This window comes from Filicampus tigris, chromosome 18 (genome assembly GCF_054856515.1).
Source record: "Filicampus tigris isolate MCC_2025a chromosome 18, RoL_Ftig_1.0, whole genome shotgun sequence".
NCBI lineage: Eukaryota > Metazoa > Chordata > Actinopteri > Syngnathiformes > Syngnathidae > Filicampus > Filicampus tigris.
Genome location: NC_141234.1, coordinates 13,417,575 through 13,439,780, shown reverse-complemented (window position 1 = coordinate 13,439,780; position 22,206 = coordinate 13,417,575). Strand labels below are relative to the sequence as shown.

Below are 22,206 nucleotides of genomic sequence, written 5' to 3'. Positions count from 1 at the left end.
TACTACCGGTATTTTCTTTTCTTTTTCTTTTAATTTCCTTTCCCTTTTCAGGGAGGTGCATTCCTTCAGTATGGTGTTTTTAAATACCAGTCGTTTTTAATACTACACAACTACAGTTTCGCCAAAGTAGCGGCACTGCATGTTATGTCATTTATTTTCATTCTTACTTTAGTACTTTAATCCATTGATATCTGTAAATTATTTAATCCGGTTGTATTTCAGATTCCTTCATTTACTGTTAGGCTGTGTTGTTGCGGAGTCAGGGGGCAAGACCAATAGTTAACAAATGATTAATTTGCTATTAACATTAGGGATGTAACGATTCACTCAAGCCCCGATTTGATTTTCGAGTTTCAGTTCCCGATTTTCGATTCGATTCGATTTTTAAAAAAATTGCTACCATACTTGTCTTTGTGCACTAGTGTGGTTCTGCAGTCACAATACGCAATGATGTTTGGCGCAAAAGCATAATTTGATCTACACATTTAAAATGTGCTTTACATCATTTTCTAGCTGAATTGAATCAACCAGATTTTCGATTAATCTGGGCGAGTCGTTTTTACCTCGATTTTCGCTTAATCGTTACATCCTAACTAACATGTTTATTACTTCTAATTATTACTGCTACTTCACTCAAAAGACGGCATTTCTCTATCCGGTGGCTGCACAATAAGGGACCCAATCGTTTCTGTTGATCAGGACAGAAATTCCATAAAACAAATGAGTGACATAGCAAAAATGTGCATTTTCTTGCCACTGACCTATGCAGAAAAAGGCATTCCGGTCCTGAAGTGTCGCTGTCCTGTCTGTTTTACATTTCTCCCTCCTCCAATACACCTGATCTAAATGATCAGGATCAGTATCATGCTATGATTTGAATGAATGAGCCATTGATGGCAGTATGCAAAATGGCGTCCGCCGCTGATGACAATTGATCACTCTGATTGGCTACTACCTAGCGAATCAGTGTACGGGATAGAAGTAGACTACACAAAATTGAAGGCACGACAGTGAGAATGGCATTACGGGGCTGTAAATGGTAAATGGGCTGTCACTTATATAGCACTTTTCTACCTTGGGGTACTCAAAGCGCTTTACACTGTACCTCATCTACCTACTGATGAGGTACAGCATCAGGAGCAACTAGGGGTTCAGTATCTTGCTCAAGGATACTTCGACACGGTCACAACGGCCGGGGATGGAACCCACAACCTGCCGGTTGGGAAAGGACCGCTCTACCACTGAGCCATGCTGCCCCAAGGATTCTCTTAAGTTAAGATCAGTAAAACATCGCTCATCGTTTTCTTTGAACAGAAAAGTGGGTCCCAATAGTAGTGCACAACCGATGTAGTGCAAGCCAACAAACAATTATTTATGAGCATTGAAAATGTCAAAATCTCTATCTTGGTTCAGATTGGATGCCGCCCTTATTTGGATGCCCCGTCGGCCCCGCCCCCTGCACGCCTCTGATTACACTGTACATAAAATATACTGTACAGCCACATTATGTTAAATATGCTCTCTCAAAATGAAGACATGCCATTCGGCATTTTAGAAAGCTGCCTACTGTGTAATATCTGTGTGGAGGAAATGAAAACAGCAATAAGTCAAGAGCATGAACAGCGATTAGGCTGTCAGGCTGATATGGAATCTAGTCTCCTCAGGAGCCAATCAGGGGGAGGTCTATTTCCAGAGTTTGTGAGCACAGCAAATTTCAAACAGCAGATGGTATTTGAGAAGGAGCGGTGTGCAATTTACAGTAAACATATTTTTTATTCATGGCAGGTCATGCAGACAAGAGTATGGCAATTTAATAACAGCACTCCAACAAACTGGCAGTACAAGACTTAAGTGAGACAGAGTAACCTCAGCGTGATTCTCTGACAAGCCATGAACTTGTTTTCTTTGGCAACTTGTGCATCTTTTGAACGCAGTAAAATTAGCGATAGCATGGGAGCGCATTCCACCACAAAGTGATTATGAATCAAAAACTAAAAACTGAGAGACGTTCAACCAAAGCGAAAACAAAAACATATCCATCAGTGGAAATTGTCCTGTTGAAAATTGGCATTTAGCCGTTCAATTCAACATTCAATTAACCATTGGAATAATTCAAATATATGGATCATTTTCAGACTTCTGTAAACCTATGTCCCTCATGTACCAAAAATAGCCTTTTAATTTTTGTCTTTTTTGCTGTTTATTTCTGTCGAGTGCAAGCACTGTATTCCGGTCACTAGTCTAACGCATTGTTAGCATCAAACTCTTTAAAAATAGATGCGCGGTCTGCTGAAATGACCTCAAGTTACCGTAAATAACGTATTACCTTTGTAATTGCTCCAGTAATATAAGTGTTGGCGAAGTGATCAAAGCACCATATCTGATTTAACGAGCCTTTTCACAGTACATGCCGGTCGCCGTGAAAAATAGACTTGGATGGCTTATTTCGACGCGCTCAACTCAACTCAACGAAAACAACCACAAAATACAGTAGAAAGACTTTATTGTAACATTCTATGGTGCAGATGCAACAAAATTGAGCTTGTGAAAACATAAAAGACAACCATAATAAAACAATAATAATGGCAAAAATATCATCGATGTCCACTTATGTCCAATTTTGGAAAAATGTATGTGGTCTTTTATTTTGACAAGAGGAAGCTGTGCACGTGAAACACTTACACGGGACGACACGAGACCATGTGCGGAATGTATATATATATATATATATATATATATATATATATATATATATATATATATATATATATATATTTTTTTTTTAATTTTTATTTGATCAACCTGAACAAACCAAACACAGTTATTAATACATACATTATACACAGAGAAAAGAAAAAAGAAAAGCCAGGGGGATTTTAAACTAAATGATAGAATCATTGTACTTAGGTTATACCATATTTACTCTTATAATTATTCTAAGGTATTTTTTTTAGCATTATAAACTTCTTTTAATCGTGTAAGTGGAAGTTGCTTGTGAAGAAAGTGGAATGTGAGTAGGACGCAGCCGCAAAACAGGAACGATGCTCTTATCGAAGAGCATCCTGTGGTAAGACGCTGAGTCCTTGGGACAGAATAAAACAATAACAATGGACTGTGCAAATGTAAGAAAAAAAGAAGGGAATGTAAGAAGAATGATGTATATACTGATTCATGTGTTACGATTTTTCATGATTAGGATTGTTAGCTTTGTAGGTTTAGCTTTATATTATATAAAAAACAGGGGGGTATGGAAGAATAATAATGTATTTTATTATTCATGTGTTGGATTTTTCATAATTAAGCTTGTTAGCTTTGTAGGTTTAGCTTTACATTAGATAAAAACAGGGGGGAATGTAAGAATAATAATGTATTTTATTATTCATGTGTTGGATTCTTGTGGACAAGGCCTGTTAGCTTTATTAGCTTGTGGGTTTAGCTTTGGCTTTTTCCAAATCTACGCCCAACTTGCTTGATGTGCTTTGCTTCCACATATGTATGCTAATGGCTCACACACACACACACAAACACCCCCGCACACGCACACACAAAGAGAGGAGGCACGGGAGCCGGGCAGAGGGTTTTAGGAACTGTAATCGTACACTTCCCTGCGCTCTCCTTGCAAGTAAAAAGACAATATTGTTGTACAGTGTCTTCTCTCCTCATTGTGTGCATTGTTTACTAATGTCTCACTTGGTGTGAACCTGACACTAAAATTCGAAATAAATAACATAAAGCAACAGTCTTAATCGCGTTCATATTTTTAGAATCCAGAATAGAATTCATATACTGTCAGGTTTCTGCCTCGAAAATTACAGAGAGGTTTTGAGTGACTAAATTTGGATTTGTGCATATGGAATTATAGGCAAAGAAATATATCACAGAAATATATCATGAAGCATGACAAACATAGGCGCAAAGAAATATATTACAGATATATAAAACGTGACATCATCAGCAGGCGCGAAGGACCCGATCCAATCCGGACTTGTTCAAAATGTTCAATGAACATTCGATCAGTCCGGTCCTCAGCTTGTAGCAAATTATTTTATTTGGCCCTCCGTCCATTTGACACCCCTGTTGGAGGTGATAAACGAAAGACGGGGAGCTTAAAAAAAATAGACGAAAAATAGACGGACTAAGCATCGTCGGAAGCCCATTTGTTTCTTTTCTTTGTAATCATTTTCTATGTAACCATTTATTATCTATGTAATCGTCTACCGCAGAGCTGGGCATACCGCCTATGCGACGGACCGGTCCGCCTATCCGCCAATGACGGATGCCCATTTTGTAGACGATAAACGATTGACGGAAAAAATAGTCGGACTAAGCATAGTCTGCAATAAATTGAGCGCAAATTTTTAGGAAAATGCCCAGCTCTGGTCTACCATTTATTTTCCCAGCGAGGCTTCTTGACAGCTTCTGGGTCCTAAAAGAAGATTCTTTCATTTCAAATATCGCTCAGCGGGTGCTAGTGGAAGTTGGACGAAGTTGGTATATGGAAACGCTAAAATGATAGGCGGACTGGCCTTTATTAATATTTGGTCCGGTTGGATAAAAAGGCGGATAGGCGGATGACGGGAGGGTACCCCGGCTGCAGACGGAAGGCAATAAATGGACCGGGAAATTTTTATAAAATGCCCAGCACTGCTACCTAATGTACTTTTTATATCAATTTATATGATTTTGATTATTCTTAAGTATACAGTTAGATAACTCTGACGTTTACCCCAAAAAGATAGCCGTATGAAAATCGGTAGAGAATTTGGGAGGGTTGATTATTTTTTTTACTTTCTTGAATCAAACCACAAATATTAAAATCACATATTAAATTCCAAATTTTAAACAAATGATATGATATCAGGAAAGCCAATTGGTAGTTACATTGTGATATCACTATTAAAGAAATTGTCTAACAAAAAAAAAAAAAGATACATAATGTAAAAAGTAAAGCACAGAAAAACAGGAAAACTATGTCTGGATTTTTGTAACTAAGGTTTTATGGGGGTGCGGGGGGAGCATTCAAAGAGTTCAATATCTTCCTGCTTTTCTGAATTAATTTGGAGTTAAATAAGGAATTCAACTGCAATGGGAAAAGCACTGGGAGAGTTGAGCTTTCTCAAGGTGGCCACAATCAGACGAGAATGCTTCCCATTGGTTCACAAGTGCGCGTGAGCCATCTTGTTCGTTTAGATATCTATGCGCTCGAGCACACGCTGGAAATCAGCAGTCCACCCGAACGCTGCACGCGCTTGGCGTGGCGCTTGCTGGCCGGCTGAAGGAGGTAATGTGGAGAAATATTTTCGGGCCATTGATAAAAACAGATCGTTTTACATAAATGAATAAGTAAATAAATAAAGTTGCACGCTGAAAAGGTCTATAGCGTCCCTCATACTTCTGTTTGCTGCGAATGAGCAATAGTGTGCTTTACTCTTCTGCAAGTTTCCAAATCATTAAATTGGAATGAAACTTGCGTTTACATTCAAAGATGAGCTGAGACGTGACGAAACGTCCTCGGTGGCTTTCAAATACAGGGTAGGCCACTTGTTTCCTTGCTACAAAACATACATCGAGGTGAACGCGTGGTCTTTGGTTACTCTGACAGTCGTCAAAGTTGCGTGCGTGACGTCATGTTTACTGTCTTAATTTGACGCGAGGCGCCTGCGAGCTTTCCCCGCAGGGCCAAGAAGTGTGCCTTGCTCCATCGGTTGCTACTGCTGGTCATCTGAAAGAGACGAAAAGCGAGGGCTTGCCTGTCTTCTCGTCGCTGAACAACTGTTTGGAGATGAGGTCGCCGCTTGTGGCGCGCATGCTGTCATTGATCGCCTGGATGGCGTTTTTTGTTGCAGGTCAGCTAATACTCCTATAGCTATACCTATAAACACAAATGCAGTTTTGCATTAGTAAAAGCTGACTTATTGTCCAATTTCAAAAACAGATGAACTTGCTCCCAATTTCCACAAAATCAAAATTTTGTTGCGTTTCTCAGCTCATTTTCACACTCTACATTACCTGAGCTTTCAAGTGGGGATTTTATGAAAAATCTAATTGGGGAAATCGGAAAAAACAAGACAAGTGGAATAAATAAGGTTCAAATTGTCCAACATTGTTATTTTGAAAACCAAGACCATATCCACTTAGGACGAATTTGATAGTTCCCTATTGCCACAAAGATAAAATGGCATTGACTTTCACCGGTTTCACACTCACTACCCCAGCTTTCAAATAAGACCATTTCTGAAAAAACAATGAAAAAAATTATGTTCAAAGTGTCCATCCAACATTGAAATTTTCAATGTCAACTTCACATCCACTTTGAATGAAATCAATTCATATGATGAGCATTTATTGCAACAAAAACAAAATGGGAGTTGTTTCTCACCTGTTTCACACCACCACAGCTCTAAAATGAGACCCGTTCTGAAAAATCCGATTCGCAAAAAATGTAATAACTTCGTTTTCAAATGTCCAACATTGGCATTTTCAACACCAATGTCCCTATTAACACGGAAATAAAATGGTTTTGAGTTTCTCACCTGTTTCACACTCTACACTACTCCAATTTATGAGGAATCTGATTGAATGAATCAAAAAATGTAATGAATTAAGTTCAGTGTCCAACATTGGCATTTTCAACGCCAACATTACATCCACTTAGGATGAAATCAGTGATTTTGATGGGCTACCATTGCCACAAAATTAAAATGGCGTTTCTTACCTGTTTTTCAATCTTGACACCAGGGGTCACCAAACCTTTTGAAATTCAGAGCTACTTTTGGGTACCGGCGCTGACTAATGCGATGGACTCCTAGTTTGACACACACTCCTGAAATAACAAATTGGCTCAAATTGTTTAATGTTATTTTGTTATTAATAAGTAATTATAGTCATTAATAGAAGACACTGATCATGCTTATGGTTACTCACAATAAGAAAACATAAATAAATAATAATCTCTAAATAAACAAATAATCTCTGCCGGTTTTGACATTTTATTGTAGTCTACAACATTCCTAAATATTACAATCAACCATCAGTGGTAAGCTATTTTTAGAACAAGTGTGCCATGGGTGCCACGTTGTTGACCCCTGCGCTACGTTAGCCCAGTTTGCAAATGAAAATTGACTGACAAAATGTTTTGCATTCCTCATCTGTTTCACTAACTAAACTTTCCCTTTTTTTCAAACTTGACCATATAGTTTCTGTTACATTTTCCATTAATGTAACCGAGCAGATGTTGCCCATCAACAGAATCGGGCAACAAAGCAACATTTAAATAAGGTCAGTTCAAGTTTAAATACAAATTCCACCATTTAAATGTATGACAGTGACATTTATATAGTTTTACCAGTGTTGATTTAATTATCACTCCACAGATATTGAATTTGGATTTTCAGCGTGAGGATGCTTTTCATGTTACCACTACCTCATAATCCTCCACTGTCAATCCTGAAAAGTCAGAAGATTCAAGGGCCAAATGGCAAAGGATCGTGGTCCTCTTTTGTCCTCTCCTGTGTTTTCAATGAATCTTATTTATAGGTAGCATTTGCTTCTTGTAGGAGTTTTCTCTCTTGTACCACTGTTTTTTTTTTAATCTGTTGTCTCCTATACTTGCATGTGTCTCTACGCTATATTCTTTTATATACATTGCCATGGAAAAGTATTTGCCCTCTTTTCAAATTCATATTTTTTTGTGTAGTTTCCCCACTTAAAGATAATCAAACAAATGTATGTCAGCCAAAGATTACCCAAGTATATCTAAAATACAGTTTTTAAATGATTTGATTTATGCAGGGCAAACAATATTTAAAGCTATCGAGCCCTGTGTGGAAAAAGTGCTTGTCCTTTTAATTATGAATTAACAGGCTAATTAAAATTTTTGGAAAGCTGTCTTCATTTTCATGACCATACTCAATCATGATACGTAAATAGACAATGAAGTCGGTCAAAACATCTAAAAAAAAAAATTCCACAATGTAAAAAAATTCAAGAACAAATCAGAAGTAAAGTAAGTGCCCAAGGACACTTTAATGGTGTAGAGTAAAGACGGGATTCAAACCGCTGATCCTTCGGTCCATGGATGGCCGGCTCTACCAACTGACCCAGAGCTGCACAAACTGATTCAGGAAAAGAACATCATACATACAGTCAAACATGGCGGTGGTAGCATCTGGGGCTGCTTCACTGCTTCAGGACCTGGGCAACTCCCTGTGATCGATGGAGCTATGAATTATGCTCTTTACTGGAAAATGCTGAGAGAGAAAGTTTCGCCATCAGTCCGACCAAACTCTGAAAAAAGTTACAAAGGAACCGAAACGACCGAACATTATCGGTCAGATACCTCATGCTGACTGGGGCCATGATGTCACTGCCATTTGATTGGCTGATATTTAGGCATTTCTTAAAACAGCACTCGGCAAGAAATCAACCTGAATAAAAAAATTTCACAACTCTTTTGATGAAACATTGACTTACAAGTACCGGTAGAGTAGTTTAATGGGACTTCATGCCCTGAGGAGGTCTGTATCGGTTTTATTGGCACAAAGCAACTTTGAGGAGGATGGGATCAACCCTGGCACACAAAAAATACAAATGTCCTGAATTACTTTGTGGCAGGGGTGTCGAAGTCAAACGGACGGAGGGCCAAATACAAAATTTTGCGACAAGCCGAGGGCCGGACTGATAGAATGTTCATTGAAATTTTTTAAAATGTCCAGATTGGATCAGGTCCTTCGCGCCTGCTGATGATGTCACGTTTGATATATCTGTAATATATTTCTTTGCGTCTATGTTTGTCACCTCCCTGGCTGTTGTGTTTTTATCTTCGGAGTTACTAAATAAAAAATAAAATAAAGTACATTACTGCTACTTTTGCGAGGCAGCTCGTACGTGACTTCTGTTTGCGTTTCTCCTGCCAAGCTGGAAACAATTTTCTGGTTGACCCTGCAAGATTGTATGAACTGTACATAATGTGAAGTAAAACGGAGAGGATCATATGATTGGTATGATGTCTCCAGCTGACCCTATTTTAGAGTGGCAAGGTATGAATGTTTCCTGTCAGAAAACACAGGCCCGTATTCCACTTGAATTGTGGTCTGCAACAACACAGGCAAAGAATAACCTAGCAACATCAGCCAATGCATATCCATTTGTTAACAATATGCCTAAACATTGCAATTCACTGTATTAAGAAATGAATCAGCCAAACAATACATACTATACACATTCATACGTTTCATCACTTAGAATAGTTAGCATACTAGCCGAAATAACTAACTAGTGTTCATCAACGTGACATCACTCACGAGAACATATCTAGGCTGTTATGTACAGCAGTTACCTGACACGAACTTAAATGATTAGACTCACCTTTTAACATTTACACACAACAACAAACGTGGTGAAACACGGGCAATCTGGAACTACTGAGTTTGTTGGCACGAACAAACTACGAGCTGTGTCGAAGGAGGAAAGAGAAGAAAAAAAGGCACTATCAACACTCAGCGCTCGAATAGCGATCAATGCCTGCTCATAGTGTGGGAGATTTCAGCACTACGTCAAAACTCAATGAATTTATCAAATGCCAACAATTACTAATAAAACAACGTGAGATTTCCAACATAAGTATTTGTAATAAAGTGTGTTTTACTCCAAATACATTTTCACCGCAAACCGATTCTGAAAGCCACGAAAAGTGACGTGAAGTCTTCAGTCAGCATGTAGAACAGCCATGGGGTGGCAAACATTGACGCAAAGAAACATATTACAGAAATAGTGTAACAAATTGGGTTATCTGTGTTGTGGTCGAATTTGTGTCTTGCCAGGTTGTGTTGTTTCCGATGTTAATGAATGCATCGTGCGGCTGGATGGGAGGGCATGCGAGCGAGAGTAGCGAAGGACGAACAGGAGAGCCGTTGCTCTTTTTTGACTGAACGGTTGTCGTACTGTATTAGCGTCGGCTGTGGCCCACAGTAGCCGGTTGGACTAAGAAAAACATGATGATTAAACTACGTCTGACGGTGTATTCTTTGAAGTCGCTACAATATATTTTAAAGCGTGTCGTCTTCGGCAGGCGCGACGGACCCGATCACATCTACTACCCACACCGGCTTGCTGCGGGCTGCGGGCCGGATCAAACAATAAAGCAATATCATCCGAGGGGCCGTAGAAAACCTACTCGCCGGCCAGATGTGGCCCGCGGGCCTTGACTTTTGACGTGGGTGCTTTACGGCAGACTCACTTCCTCGTTTTACTATTAAGGAAGGCTCAGGATTTCACAACACTACGCGCTGGCACGCATGGGAAATGTGGTTGATTTTTGTCAAAACACTACCACTTTTGTACACATGGCGCCGCCATAATCAACAAAAACTGACATGACCCAGTGTTGCTTTAAGTGATGTGTCAAGTAACTCCACACACCCATTTCCTGGTCTTACAGCCAACGTGACAACTGCCGCCAAGTAATTCAGTACACCGTAATCCCTCGTTTATCGCAGTTAATGGGAACGAGAACCCCCCGCGATAGCTGAAAAACCGCAAAGTAGAGGTTGACTTATTATTATTATATTTTAAAGTTTTATTTTGGGAGCATTTACACCTCTATTACGCCGTTGCAAAGGGTTCCCGCCCTTCTAGATACTTGTTACGCAACAAATTTAACTTTAAAAATGCAAAATGAAGAATAAATACCATGCTGCAAGCTGTGAGAGGAACGTGAACTACAACGCCGGCAGCGGACGATTACAACGGAATGTTAGCTAATGACTACTTCAAAGTTTTAATTTTTATACTTAAATTGGCTTACCTTAAAGTGAAATCAACCCAAACATTTTTTCAAGAATAAGTTCCCAGCAGGCCCACTAGTTGAAACACGGCATTCTGATTAATATTGCTCGTTTGTGGAATATGAGTTAAGCAGCAAAATCCACCCATTTTTAACCATCTCAGGGGGGTCACTTCTGTGGACTGAAAATGACAGGTAACGACCTATCACAGCTCAGCTTCAGAAAGCAGGTCAGCCGGGATTGGTCATTACCAAAATCTCCCTTCGCCAATCATGTTAATGTCAGCAAATGACGTTCGAATCGAATCGTATCTTGCGCTTCCGAAAAAACACATCATAATCCAACAAATTAAATCCAATTTTATCAAAATGTTAAAATGTTAAATGGAGCGCACTTATACTAGTCACTTATTTATTCAAACGTGTCTGAGTGTAGCCTCTCCCGGCAAGTTGACACAGGATATCAATTATCAACCCACGGAGAGGTTTTTCGTCTTAGTTTAAAATAAGAGAATTTTAAATCTCAGGATCCCACGGCCAACAAGCATGTTTTTCTCTTTGGTCTTATTTTGATAATTGTACATATGAATGACCTTAGCCTAATTGAATGGCAATTAGAAAAGTCATGCTCTCCTGCTTTATTGTTTTTCCCTGTTTATTGACCCATGGATTATTGCTTTTGTAGTTCCTATCTTTTTTTCTTGTATTGGAATTGTACAGTATTTTCAGATCACCCTTGAAAAAAAGACCTCACTCGCAATGAGCCTTTATTTCATTCTGGTTAAAGAAAGGTTCTGATTGTATGATCAGGGCTTGACAATGGCAACCGCCAAATGCGGGTGAATTTCATCTGTGGCGGATAAATCCGTCACTCTCACAAGTCACTTTTTGGCAGACTTAATTTTATACATTCTGTATGGAATTTAATTGTACTTTTCTCCTGAAGCATAATAAACTGATCGTCAAGTGAGATTGAGACACTAGCTCCCATGATGCACTGCATGCACAGTGTTGTCTCATTGGACCATTTGTGAACCCTTTTGCTGCCGTCGCTGCTCAGAAGGGGTCAACGAGAACGGCGGGGCCTGATCGTCTTTCTTGTGTTTGGGACAAGTAACGGAAGACGACGGTTCCAAATGTATAGATGTCCGAATAAGCTTTTCAATGTGTATTAAATGAACATTGTGTTTGTTCATTAAAACGTGGAGTCTGGAGGCTTATGCTAAATAAGAGCCAAGAGCAGAGTGTCACCAGTGAGATTGAAAGCGGATCCTCCGGTGCACACATCAATTATGAGAAAGAAAGAAATGAAAAGTATTTACAAGAAATAATAATCCATAAAGAAAAAAAAATAATATTGCACAGTAGATAGATAAAGGATGCATGGGGCCAGGGGTTATACTGGACCAGAAGCAGCTGGTGGAATTTTCACTATAAATACATATAATGAAATCTAATATTCTGCTACACAGTGGACCACCGCATATCCGTCGTTCGGCACGTGCAGTCTTTTTTTTCAATATTAAAAAAATGCATATTTTAAAATATTTTTTTCTCTCTTACTTCTTTATCGTGGGGGAGCCAATTTTCATGAAATAAGTGGTATATCCCTTCAATAATTTTTTTTTCGGTCACTATTTTTTTCATGCAATTATAATGGGCATCAATAAAGGTTATGTGGAGTGAAAAACAAAAACAAAGTTTCAAAAATAAACAATGACGTTGATTAATAAGTCGACAGGTTTGATAATTGACATAATTTTTTTATGTATTCTGTGTCCTTGCTCCTCATGTCCCCACCAATAGCTCCACCACGCTTTTCCTGTCCGACTGTGTATCATTGATTGTTTCATTAGTCTGTATATAATTAGGTTGCTTGTCTGTTTAGTCTTTTGCTGGTTGGCTTATATATACAATACAATACAATTCTATTTATGTAACACATTTCATAACAGCTAGAGCTGGAGCAAAGCAATAAACAACACAATAAACAATACATAATAAAAAATCAAAAGGCCATAATACACAAGTGATGCTGGCAAGCTTTGACCAGTCCTGGTCTAACTCTTCCATGACTTGGCATACTTTGCCAAAAATTTGAGACTTTGGAGAACTGCCAGATCCTGCCAGATCCTCAAAGTTTGTACTAACGCCACGAGTAAAAATGGGGCACAGAGTGCAGAAGGGTGGGATAGAATGTCACGTTCTACGCATGTATTAGTCATAGACAAAAAGCAAAATTCATCTCTGGATTTGCTCAGGGGGCCGAGTCAAATGTGAAGGCGGACAGGTGGCCCGCTGCCGTAGTTTGGGGACCTCTGTCCAAAATGAAGACACTCTGACCCGAGCAAGACACTATAACTGTTATAGTGTGAATGGACATGTAAAAAGTTAATATGCAATTGTTTCACTGCTTGGGCTTTGGTAGAACAATGGAATAATCTTAATCTATTTAGAATAACAACAAGCAGAAGGGATTGGAATACATTTTTTTCCAAGTGCCCACATAACAAACTGCAACGATTGTTAAGGGCTACACCAGAATGCATTAATGTTCAATCTGGATGTCATGTCTTTATATTAGGAAGTACATTATTTTATTTAATTGTTTTTGATAATAATGTAGGATAGGCTATAAAAATTTAGCAAATCAAAATGTTAAAACAAGATTCAATCATTATCATAGAATTTATAGCACAAATAATGAATTATCCTGTTCAAATACCAATATTTGTTGAGCAAAATGTTTTTTGTTCTTTTTTTTCATGATTTGAAAGTAAAACACTTTGCAGTCAATGTTGGGACAAAGCGAAGGTGTCCTTGACTGATTCCAAGAAATAAAAAGAGGTTGTCTTGTCATGTTCTGCAATTGCAACGTCCTGAGGCGGATCATTTACGATGGGGTTGTTGGATTTTACAGTGAAATAGAATTGGGAATTTCCAAAAACGATAACTCGGCCATCAGCACCAGATAACATGAGAAGCATATACCTGTAATTCCCCATCATCTTATCCACTCCTACTATGAAGTATTTTACTAGCTCAGATATTTCAGGGGGAGCGTACAGAGGCTGATCATTTTCAGAGGTGAAACAATTCTCTATGAAGGGCCAACGGTGGACGATGTCTACATTCCATAAAGCTGTAATAGAAAAGGACAATCAGCAGCTTGTATCTGGGTATTTACCTTTTTATGTGGGTGTAAATTTGACATGTGCTAAGGAAAGGCTTTTCCTGATATCTCTCCTTTTGGTATCAGAAGCATGATTGTGGTGTTTTCATGGTTTTCTGAATGAGGTTCGTCCTTCGTAATGTAAATGATCAAACCCATACATTTTGCCATTACAATGTTTTCTCCACAACAACAACAAAAAAAACTATTATGTAAATATACTTCACATTATGTTTTTTTAAGTCAGACATTTAGTACATATTAAATTAGTAAAAATGATGCCTCTCTACAGATAATGTGTTGTCTTGTTAGGTACTCACGTCAGAATAATTTATAATTATTGCAATCATTTTACGTCAAATGCCCTTCCTGGTGCAACCCGTCATTTTTATTATTTATTTTTTTACCCTGGGTGTGGGAACGGCCTTGACTGGGTATTGTGGCACTGGCAGAGAATCAGTGTATTTAGTAACTGTCTGTATTACGTTTAAAGTGGTGTATACTCAACTGTGAACTGCTCCATTGACAGCAAAAGATCAGAACTTGACTAACTTGGACATTCTGGTATGCACAATTGTTAATTAATATATTCAGCAGTTATTTAGATATATATTAACAGTCCAATTTCAGGAACATAAGAATGTCTGTGAGAACACAAAACATATCTGCTCCCATAGCATCACCCACGTATGTTTCAGGGCTTTGCGATTTTGGTGTTTTGACTCTTTTGTGTGACCAAAATAGAGGCGTAAATCACTCAAAAAATACAATAAAATAAAAATTTTAATAAATAAAAAATGTCAACCTCTAGGGCGGCACGGTGATCGACTGGTGAGCACGTCCGCCTCACAGTTCAGAGGTCGTGGGTTCGATCCCGGCTCCGGCCTCCCTGTGTGGAGTTTGCATGTTCTCCCCGTGCCTGCGTGGGTTTCCTCCGGGTACTCCGGTTTCCTCCCACATTCCAAAAACATGCAGGGTAAGTTGATTGGACTCTCTAAATTGCCCCTAAGTGTGATTGTGAGTGTGGATGTTTGTCTCTGTGTGCCCTGCGATTGGCTGGCAACCAATTCAGGGTGTCCCCCGCCTACTGCCCGAAGACAGCTGGGATGGGCTCCAGCACGCCCGCGACCCATGTGAGGATAAGCGGCATGGATAATGGATGGATGGATGTAGTTGATATATATATATTTTTTTACCTCAATGCTACAAATTGTGAGACCTAACTGATTTTCACTGTCTTGTAACACTGACAAAAATTCTATGTATTCTACAGCATTTGGCCACAAGGAAAATTGTTTCCAGCGGTTTAGAGTGAGCGTATTATCCATTACAATTTCTTTATATTGACAAGGCTAATCTTTAAATTAATACATGGTGTGACCGTTCAACAAAAGAATAACAACAAATACTTCTGTTCAAAATTAATTTGAATGTTTATGTGTGTCTATATATATCCATCCATCCATTATCTATACCACTTATCCTCACAAGGGTCGCGGGGAGTGCTGTTCCCTATCCCAGCTGCCAATGGGCAGTAGGCGGGGCGAATTGGTTGCCAGCCAATCACAGGGCACACAGAGACAAACAATCACACACACTCACAATCACACCTAGGGGCAATTTAGAGCGTCCAATCAACTTACCATGCATGTTTTTGGAATGTGGGAGAAAACCGGAGTACCCGGAGAAAACCCACGCAGACACGGGGAGAACATGCAAACTCCGCACAGAAAGGCCGGGGCCTTATTTGAACCCACGACCTCTGCACTGTGAGGTGGACGTGCTAATGGTGGTGCTAAATTCACCGGTTGCGCAGGCAGGAGTAGATGAAAATCGTAGTTACATTGTCTCAAATTTTAGGGGCAAAATGCCACCATTTAGGAGCAGTCTAGAGCCCTGCTCTTACTTAAGCAGTAGGCTGGGCACACCCTGAATTGGTTGCCAGCCAATCGCAGGGCATACAGAAACAAACACACACACTCACAATCACACCTAGGGACAATTTAGAGTCATCGCTTAACCTACCATGCATGTTTTTGGAATGTGGGAGGACACCGGAGTACCCGGAGAAAACCCACGCAGGCACGGGGAGAACATGCAAACTCCACACAAGGAGGCCGGAGCCGGGATCGAACCCACGACCTCTGAACTGTGAGGCGGACGTGATAACCAGTCGCCCACCGTGCCGCTCCCCTAAAACTACTTTAACAATATCAGCCCCGTTTAAATACAATATTTTGAAGAAAATGACCCTTTATTTTATCCATTAGAAGCAATGTGCTGATTAAACCGATTGCTAAATTTGCACAATATTAGAACTCGGTTCTCTTTCACTGTACAGTATTTAGAACATTTGGAAATATCTTATTTATTTGAATTTAAAGGGGTTAGTCAATCCAAACATATTTTTCAAGAATATCTGCTTCGCAGGTCCACTAGTTGAAACAAGGCATTCTGATAAATATTGCGTTTGTGAGTTAGAGAGTTAATCCACCCGATTTTAGCCATCTCTCGGGGTGGCCATTTTGTCACTTCTGTCGATTAAAAATGACATCACAGTTGCTCAGGGCTCAGGCAACGATCAACCACAAGTCACCTGTTTTCTGAAGCTGAGCCGTGATTGGTGGTTACCTGAGGCCTGAGCATTTGTGATGTCATTTTCAGTCGACAGAAATGACGACATGAGATGGCTAAACACAATATTGATTATAATGCCATGTTTCAACTAGTGGGCCTGCTGAGAACATGTTATATCAAATATTTTTGGGTTAACTTCCCCTTTAAATGACTTCCATTTGACAGGTGACCAGTCCAGGATGTATTGGACCGAAACCGCCGGGATTACCTTTGACCCTAAACAGGATGAATGGTAGAAAATGAATAAATGAATGAAATCACTTTACGCACTTCAAGCGACTATAAAATAATGGTATTTCTGCCCAAAACAGGGTATAGCAAACTATGACAAAAACGAAGGATACATACTGATCATAGAAGGGTTTATGTGGTTTAGGGATATCATTATCCATCGACGCAACCCTATCCAACAGTTTTCCCTTGAAGTGTGATTCCATGATCTATTTCCCATCAGTAGTCAGACCCAGGATGCCGACACTCCCGCATTCTGATATTAAGGCATCGAGGGGTGTAATGACCATTTGTTTCAACGAGACTATTAATTTGCCCATTTCAAGTCCAGGCAGGAGGCAAGCCCCGTAAGATTGTTGGACCATGAAAGACATTATCTAGAGGCTTCTGTTTTGGGTGAGAAGACATAATTGATGATGGGAAGGAAGCGTCGGCTTCTGCAGTCGTTTGAGGCTCCCCACAGTCGAGCTCCAAGCATGCCATCTGAGAGTGATGTCATTAGGCGTATGATAACAGCGATGGGCACATTAATGACAAAGTGTCCCACCAGTCTCCCACTTATGCCATACACCCACTTACACTGGCTGAATATCAAAAAGCTCCAGTTGATGATTATATACAGAACAAGAATAATGATACTTACCTGACAACTCTCTTGTCAAAAGGGTGCGTTGTGCCATCATGTACAGTTACATTCCGACAACTGCATAACACACACTTATTATTCAGGACAGCAAATAAAACTAGAGCGTGCTTACAGTTCCTGGAAATGTTCAGTGTGCCTTCACAGGGTCATTCCATGCCAAATAACCCCAAAACAATCAGAAACCATTTGAACCAAGCAGATTTTTATTTTAATGAAACTTGCTGTACTTGTTGATCGTGAGTGATGGCACAACATTAAGTCTCAATTTTTAGGAGCAGGGTTGGGAGCTACGGACCACCAAATTTTAATGTTAGGGAAAAAGGGGCGTGGCAGCCTTTCTTTGAACCCTTACATCTCAAGAAGTACCTGGTCAATCTTCACAAAACAGGTATTGTCGAAAAGAGTATTCAACAAGGAATCCACATCTGCAATCATTTAGAAGATTGGCGCATATTTAGTAACTTTACACCTTGTGGCCTTAACATTGTTCATGAAATGTAATCCCTCACATGTTCTCTAAAACATAACTTCAGAGAGGATAATTTCTGAAAAAATGAGTCCAAGTATACATATACTCAGATTTGCAATTGAATACTCAATGAACATTCAACTTTCAATGAATATTCAACTATCAATCATGAATAAAAACTAACAAACAGTCAAAATGAAATAAAAACTCACTATAATGAAACACAAAAATGATTATAACCCTGGTAACCCTACAACCATGACGTGATCGCAATTGACAAGATGACAGTTTCAGCATTCTGCTGCCCTCATGCTGGTCAGCGGAGAGTTCTTCTCTCTCATCTACTAACCACTAGGCTAGGGATGTAAGGATTAATCAGAAATCGATTTAAAATCGGTTTGATTAATCGAAAAAATCGAGTTGATTTAATTCATCTAGAAAATTATGTTCTGAAATGTTTTTTTTCATTCCGGATGAATAGCACATTTAGAATGTGTAGATCAAATGATGCTTTTGCGCCAAGCATCATTGCGTATTGCGTTTATGGATGGCTGCAGAACCATACTAATGCACAGAGAGAAGCATGGTAGCAATTTTTAAAAAATATAATTGAATCGAAAATCGGGAACTGAAAATCGAATTGAATTGGGGCATGAGTGAATCGCTACATCCCTACACTACACACATGTGAACTGTTGAGCAAGAGGGAATACAAACTATGGACCTGCTGTACACCAAAGTGAAGGGAGCAGACGGCTGTTCATTTCCTCCTTTGAGGAATCTGACCGCACCCTCATACATCTTGTAACAACCAACAGGCTACAGGCAGAACAGCAGGCTGCCAAAAATAAGGACTGTGACAGTTTGCCTAAAAACAGGTATACCTTTACCACCCAAACTATTTCATATATATAAGAGTTCCGGCGCCGCGGAAGTGGCAGCCCGCTACAGTAGCTCCGGCTCACCGGTGAGCCTTTTCGTGTGTTTTTGTTCCTTACTATTACTCTACCTCATACCTTTTTCATATAGTTGATAGTCGTGACTTGCGTAGCAATGGACACCCAAACTGCGGTATTCTTGCTGCTGCTGGTGGCTATTTTTTGCGCGATCGTGTCCGGCAACTTGGCTCGGAGCCGCGCCCCCATTGGTTACAGCCGGAATCAGCTGTTAGCACTCCGTGCTAACCCTGCGCCGGCTCCCGGGGCCAGACCCGATATCCCCCGTGAGCTGAGGAGGAAGAGACGGGGATCTCGTGCGGGGGTCAAACTCCGGGAAAGGAGGAGACGATACCATCCCGTCCTCCCGTCCTCCCGTCTGTTATCATGGAGAATGTTAGATCTCTCCCCAACAAGATGGACAAGCTAGCGGCGCTTACCCGGCATGAGAGGGACTTCCGGGAGGCTAGCCTGATGCTATTCACGGAGTCGTGGCTAACAGCGCTAACGCCGAACGCGGTCGTAGAATTGGACGGCTTCCAAATCATACGCGCGGACAGGACGCTGGAGAGTGGAAAGAGGAAAGGAGGAGGGCTGGCTGTGTTTGTGAACGATAGATGGTGTAATCCTGGGCACATCACGATTAAGGAGCAGCTTTGCAGCAGGGATACTGAACTGCTAGCTGTTGGCATGAGGCCATTCTACATCCCGTGAGAGTTTAGTCATGTGATCGCGGTGACCGTCTACGTCCCACCAGCTGCCAGCGGCGACACAGCCTGTGATGTCTTGACTGCAACAGTGAGCAGGCTACAAACACAGCACCCAAATGCCCTGATACTCATCTCTGGTGACTTCAATCATGCCTCCCCTTCCTCCTCTCTGCCTTCATTCACACAGTATTTCACCTGCCACACCAGAGACAAGAAAACACTGGACCTTTTCTATGCCAACACCAAGGAGGCATACACATCACTGCCCCTCCCCCCGCTGGGCAAAGCTCATCACAACCTGGTGGCTCTCCAGTCTGTGTACAAACCTCTGGTCCGCAGGCAGCCAGCTGTGACCCGCACGGTTCAGAGATGGTCTGGAGAGGCCGAGGAAGCCTTAAAGGACTGCTTCAGCACAACTGTGTGGGAAGTATTCAGCGATGCTCACGGGGAAGACATTAGTCGTCTAACGGACACTGTTACAGACTATATAAATTTCTGCATGGAGAACACCGTACCCACCAGGACAGTAAGGTGTTTCTCCAACAACAAACCCTGGATCACACCTGACATAAAAGCTCTCCTGAAGGAGAAGAGGAGGGCTTTTGCGTCAGGCAACATAGAGGAGCGGAAGACTGTGCAGCGCCAGCTGAGGAGGAGGATCAGAGAGGGGAAAAGGTCCTACAGGAAGAGGATGGAGGAGCAGCTGCTGCAGAATAATGCCAGGGGAGTCTGGAGGGGCCTGAAGACCATCTCAGGCCACGGACAACCCAAGACCCTGACTGGGGTGGACCTGCAGTGGGCAAATGAGCTGAACCTCTTTTTCAATAGGTTCGATCAAATGCCTGCCCCCACTCAGTCTCTCCTGCTGCAGCCTCCACCTACTCCCCCTGCTGTGAGTGTCACCCTCTCCCCTCTTTTCTCCACAGTCTCAAGCTCCCAGCTACACCAGATAGCCACCATTCCCTCCTGCCCAGCCTTGGCCTTCACAACATCTCAGGTGAAGAACCAGCTGAAGAAGATGAAGGCGAGGAAGCCAACGGGTCCAGATGGCATCAGCCACCAGCCCCTCAAATCCTGTGCAGACCAGCTGTGTGGAATTGTCCAGCACATGTTCAACCTGAGCCTGAAGCTGGGCAGGGTCCCCCAGCTATGGAAAACATCCTGCCTGGTCCCGGTGCCAAAGACCCCCCACCCGAAGGAGCTCAACAGCTTCAGACCAGTGGCGCTGACGTCTCACCTGATGAAGACCCTGGAGAGACTGGTCCTTGCCCACCTGCGCCCCCTGGTGAGCTCCTCAATGGACCCACTCCAGTTCGCACATCAGCCTGGCATCAGTGTGGATGATGCCATCATCTACCTCCTCCACACTTCACTCTCCCACCTGGGGAAGGCGGGGAGCACTGTGAGGATCATGTTCTTTGATTTCTCCAGTGCTTTCAACACCATCCAGCCCACCCTACTGGGAGACAAGCTGGAGCGGGCGGGGGTGGTCCACCACCTCACCACATGGATCCAGGACTACCTCGAAAAACCGGCCACAGTATGTGAGGACACAGGACTGTGTGTCTGACGGCTCTCCTCTGTAGCACGGGGGCCCCACAGGGAACTGTCTTGGCTCCCTTCCTGTTCACCCTCTACACCTCGGACTTCAACTACAACACCCCTACCTGTCACCTGCAGAAGTTCTCTGACGACTCTGCGATTGTCGGCCTCATCACAGGCGGAGATGATCGGGAGTACAGAGAACTTACTCAGGGTTTTGTGGACTGGTGCCAGCAGAACCGCCTCCTGATCAATGCGGGGAAATCCAGAGAAATGGTGGTGGATTTCGGTAGGCGCCAGCACTCTTCACCTGCACCAGTGAATATCCGGGGAACAGATGTTGAGAGAGTCTCAATTTACAAGTACCTGGGTGTTCATCTGAACAATAAACTGGACTGGAGCGACAACACAGACACCCTCTATAGGAAGAGTCAGAGCAGACTCTTCCTACTCAGGAGACTGAGGTCTTTTGGGGTTCAGGGGACACTCCTCAGGAACTTTTATGACTCTGTGGTTGCATCGGTCATCTTCCAGGGAGTGGTCACATGGGCAGGCGGAATCTCGGCCCGGGGACAAGATGCGGCTGGACAAACTGGTCAGGAGGGCCGGCTCTGTCCTGGGCTGCTCCCTGGACTCTGTGGACTCGGTGGGGGACAGGAGGATGTTGGCCAAGCTGTCATCAATGCTGGACAACCCGGACCACCCCCTCCAGGGCACCCTAACAGCACTCCACAGCTCCTTCAGTGACAGACTGTTACACCCTCGCTGTGCAAAGGAGAGATTCCGCCGTTCCTTCTTGCCTGCTGCTGTCAGACTCTTTAACAAGAACATTGTGTAGTCTCTACAAACTGGCGGACATTAGTGCAATTGTGCAGTCCTGCACCTGAGCTCATATCATGCAATACCCAACATTCCCCACTACTGTAATACCTTGCAATACTCAACATTCCCCACTACTGTTAGTCTAGTTTTATTTTTATCCAATACTATTCCTTACATTTCACTACAGCACTGCAGCACTGTCACTTACTTAGAGTATTTTTCCTCTGTACTATGTACAGGTCAAAATGAGTGTTCCTCA

At 41.7% G+C, this 22,206-nt stretch overlaps 2 long non-coding RNA genes across 2 annotated transcripts in view; both read left to right on the top strand.

The window, feature by feature from the left end:
• Nucleotides 1-22,206, top strand: part of LOC147132618 (uncharacterized) — a 385,135-nt gene that overhangs the window by 113,851 nt on the left and 249,078 nt on the right. The window lies entirely within an intron of this gene.
• Nucleotides 5,694-7,750, top strand: LOC147132620 (uncharacterized). Its single transcript, XR_015082247.1, has 3 exons — nt 5,694-5,846; nt 7,197-7,278; nt 7,374-7,750. It is a non-coding gene; the product is annotated as an uncharacterized LOC147132620 (long non-coding RNA).